Raw genomic sequence first — 5,033 nt, 5'->3', positions numbered from 1 at the left:
CTCACTCTTAAAGCTCAAGAAGCTCTTGATCACTCTGCCGGAGGCTCTTTACAACTCATGAAGACCACAGAGGAAGCTCAAAACCTCATTGATATGGTGGCCAACAACCAATATTTCTTTGCTCATCAAAGACAACGCCAACCATCACAGAGAAGAGGAGTAATGGAGTTGGAAGGAGTTGATTCAATTCTAGCTCAAAACAAGATGATGCAGCAGCAAATTCAACAACAATTTGAGTAAATGGCTAAGAAAATTGATGGCTTGCAAGTGGCAGCAGTGAGCACCACAAGCCAACCTCCAACCACTTGGGTGCAAAGTGAAGAAACTCAAGAAGAGCAACAACAAGAGCAAGTCCAATACATGCACAACCAAAATCCTGGAACAAATGAAGTCTATGGTGATACTTATAATCCATCTTGGAAGAACCATCCCAACCTCAGATGGGGAGACAACCACAATCAAAACCAACAGCCATGGCAAAGAAACTCAAGTCAGAACAATTGACACAGGCCAGAACAATTGGAAAAACACAAACCATAACCCCTAGCCAAACACTAACCAAAATACATATAGAAAACCACAAAACAACTACCCAAATTCTAACCAATACCCACCCAATAACCAACCAACTAACCAAAACACTTATCATCATCCATCAACACCCCAAAATCAACCCATCTCACAAGACTCACAGAGAATCACCAATCTAGAGTTGCTCATGGAGAAACTGATGAAGAACCAAGAATTGACCACAAAGAACCAAGAAGCCTCCATGAAGAACCTAGAGAGGCAGATTGGACAAATCTCCAAGAAGATTTCTGTTGAAAAACCGTCAAGTTCACTACCTAGTGACACCATTCCCAACCCAAATGAAGAATGCAAGGTAGTGCAACTAAGAAGTGGAAAGATGTTAGTGGATGGTAATCAAGGAGCAACAAAGAAGCTTATGGAGAATGACACTGAGCCAACAAAGAATGATGAAGCCATCAACAAAGACATGATAAGCAAGAATGCTCCAGAAAAACTCACAGAGGAAGACAACAAACCACAGAATTTGAAGAAAGGAAAGAAGATCTTGGAGGAACCAAGTCCAAAACAACATCAAGTGGTGAAGAGCTCAACACCACCACTGCCTTATCCACAGAGATTTCACAAGGAAACAAAGGATCAGCACTTCCACAAATTTCTTGAGACTTTCAAGAAGTTGGAAATCAACATACCTTTGGCAGAAGCCTTGGAGCAAATGCCCCTGTATGCCAAGTTCTTAAAGGAGCTCATCAACAAGAAAAGAGATTGGAATGAGAAGGAAACGGTAATGCTCAGTGAGGAATGCAGTGCACTCATTAAAAAGGGACTCCCTCCCAAGCTTGAAGACCCTGGAGGTTTCTTCTTACCATACACTATTGGAAACCTATTCATTAACAAGGGGATGTGCGATCTAGGAGCAAGCATAAATCTAATCCCATATTCTCTAGTGAAAAAGCTTGGCATAGAGGAGGTGAAACCAACACAGATGTCCTTGGAATTGGTGGACCAATCAATAGTATATCCTAAAGGACTGATTGAGAACCTTCTAGTTAAGGTTGACAAGTTTATCTACCCAGCAGATTTTGTGATCCTGGATTCTTCAGAACATGGAAATGACTCCATAATACTTGGTCGACCATTTTTGGCCACTGCTAGAGCCATTGTGGACATAGAGCAAGGAGAATTAACCCTCAGGATGCTTGAGGAGAGCATCATCTTGAAAGTCTTTCCAGAAGTACAAAGGGATGAAGAAACAAGCAAAATGAGTGATAATCTTTTTCCAAAGCAATCAACTGACAAGGAAGTAGAACAGAAAAACAAACAGATGCAAGAAGAAAAAGGGATTCAAAAGGAACCAACAGAAGCAGGGGTGATAAGTAAGAAGGGAGGTATCACAACTCAAGTACTTGTCAAGAAAGAAAGATCAACAAGAAAGAAAAAGATGAAGAGCAAGAAAAAGGCTCACAAAGGTTGGAAGAACAAGAAAATCCCAACTGAAGGATTTTCAAAAGGTGATAAGGTGCAACTAGTATATCAACAGCATGGGGCAGAAGATTATTACACTGTCAACCAAATTCTTTCTCTTGAGCATATGGAAATTAAGCATCAAAGCACACAGAGAAAGCTGACAGTAAGAGGTGACAAGTTGAGACATCACCAACATCAACCACCCTAAAGGGAGGTCAATGTCAAGCTAATGACAATAAAAGAGCGCTTCATGGGAGGCAACCCATGGTTTAAGATTTCTGTCTTCTCTTTTATTTAATAAGCTATGATTCCTTTGAATATGATTTTGAATTTTCATGCCTGGTAAATGCATATATCATTTTGAAGCACATGGCAAACTTCTAAGTTTGGTGTACCTTAAGGCACACCCAAGTTCATTGTTCAAAGAAGAGGATTGTCTTTTAGAGCATATGCATAAGTCTTCTGATAAAGCATGTGACCAAACACTAAGTTTGGTGTCTGCAAGTGCAACAATGTTCAGAGGATCATTTTCCAATCATGGACTCAAAACCATACAGATAAGGAATCATACATCAATTTTTTTTAAAATGCATCAATTGTGAGAACGGTTTGCAGTGTTAAGCCACCTCCTCAATAAAAGATAAGTTTGGTGTTCACCAACTTTTAACATTTTATTTAGGACACAATTGATCACAAAAAAATTTTTTTGAGCAAACCAAAACAATTTATTTTATTCTTGCAAATAAGTTGCCAACGGTCATATTAACTAGCTGTTTTGATTCATGCAGAAGAAAAAGGTTAAGACAAACACAAGGAGGGGCCACGGCTAGGAGAAGCTATGTAGGGAGGTCACATGTGCCTAGGAGAACGTGTTCATGGGAAACAGAATTTGCATGCATGCAACATTGAACACCTAAATGCATGCAGCCAATGGGAGGAGGATCCTCGTCAAGCCTCAACCATGCATGCAGACCGTCCATTCCATGAAACCATGCATGCAAGCCGTCCATCTCATGCATTCCTTGAATGAGCAAACCAATCTCAGCCCTTCATGAACACTAACGGTTCCTTCTTCATTCATTCATTGTGGTTTTGTTGAAAAGCTTGAAGAATTTACCTATAAGTAGCCGTTGGCACCAAACGGTTTACACATTCTTATTCAAGCCACTTTTATATGAAAACCATAATCTATTACAATTCCAAAACCAACATAATCTCCTTGCCTCACACATCAAAACCGAACCAAAATTCACCCCAAACACAACACATATTTCTTCTACTCTCACTTCCTCTTTCTTTTCACTTTAATTTCAATGGCCTCCTCAAGCTCAAAAAGAAGGCCGGGAAAAGAACCTATGGTAACCGAACCTCCATCATTTGATGCAAGCAAGTTTAGATCCCAATTCCATGAAGGGAGATATCATAGGTTCATGGAGGCAAAGAATGTCATCTATGAGAAAGGCCTTGATTTGAGGGAAGGAGAATACCCCATTATGAGGCAAATTACTAGAGAAAGGAGGTGGGAACTCTTGTGTGCTCCTCTGACTGACATCAGTGCAGTAATGATCAGGGAGTTCTATGCAAATGCTGCAAAAGAAAACAAAAATAGTGCTCCTTACACAAGCTATGTCAGAGGGGTTGAAGTGAGTTTTAGCCCAGCTGCTATCACAAGAGCCCTCAAGTTGAGAACCATAACCTATCCAGAGCCTAGTTATGAGGCTAGAATGCAAATGAAAAATAATCCTGATGAGATTCTGTAGGGGTTATGCGTGGAAAATACAGATTGGGAAAGAGATTCAAAGGGAATTCCAAGTCACATAAGGAGGATAAATCTTACTCCTGTGGCTAAGGGATGGTATGAAATAGTGAGGAGATCTATCCTTCCTACGGGAAACGCCTCTTGGGTCATAATCAAACGAGCACTCTTGACATACTGCATCTTGCATGGAGGTGAGATCAATATTGCACAACTCATAGCCGACAGTATCCAAGAAATGGCCGATAGCACAAGCAAAGCAAAAAGTCTTGGACATTCAAGCACCATCCAAAGGCTATGTGACAGAGCTAACGTACTCTTTGAAGATGAGGACACAACAAAAGTGAAGAAAGGGAAATGGATTACCAAGAAGAGCATGGAGGGAACGAATGAAGAAGAAAATCAAGAAGGGGTAGTAACTCCTAGACAAAGGAGATCACAAAGAGAGGAAGGACGAAATCAAGCTTATGAGGCCATTGATATGAGCCAATTGCAAAGATCAATTGATGAATTATCTCAGCAGCTCATGCAGGCTCAACAAGGTCAAAACCAACTTATGCAGGCTGAACAAGGCCAAAATCAAGAGGGCCAAGAGAAATATCTAGAGCCCCATCCTGAATTCATGGAGCAATTCTTGAAAGAAAAAGAGGAACGAGAAGCTTGGCAGTATCAAATGGAGGAAAAACAAGAGAAATGGCAGCAACAAATGATGACTCAGCAACAAGAATTTCAAGCACAGATCCTTGAAGGACAAAAAGAGCAATACAAAGAATTCAAGGAATCATATGATAAGCTGTATTTTAGTCAAGCTAAAGCATCAGAATATAGTCACAACCTATATCAATGGAAGAATGTTCATCATACCTTGGGAGAAGTTAGACACGCACAAAGAATGGAGTATGATGAAAACATGCAAGCAAGGTTGGAGTACTTGACCCACAATTTGCCAACACTCAATCCTGAGATCAAGCCATTTGAACAATGCCCTGAATTCTTAGCCAAGCAACAAGCAAAATCTCATCAATACACTGAGTCAACCTTTAACAGATTGGAAGATTTTGGGCTCAAAGGACTCTTAGATTCTGTTTGGGGTAGAAGATGTCCTGGTGAAGAGATCCGAGATTACTCCAAGACAGGGAAGAGAAAGAAGAAGAAGGGAGAATCAAGCAGCAGCCATGACCATTAGAAGGTGGCAAAGCTCTTTCATATTTCCTCTTTCATGTCTTTAATAAGGAGATGCATGTCTGGAACATGATATGCCTCCATCAATTATTTCTTTTAC

Source organism: Arachis duranensis, chromosome 4 (assembly GCF_000817695.3).
Source record: "Arachis duranensis cultivar V14167 chromosome 4, aradu.V14167.gnm2.J7QH, whole genome shotgun sequence".
NCBI lineage: Eukaryota > Viridiplantae > Streptophyta > Magnoliopsida > Fabales > Fabaceae > Arachis > Arachis duranensis.
The sequence above is the reverse complement of the archived record's forward strand: the minus strand, read 5'-3'. Positions refer to the sequence as shown.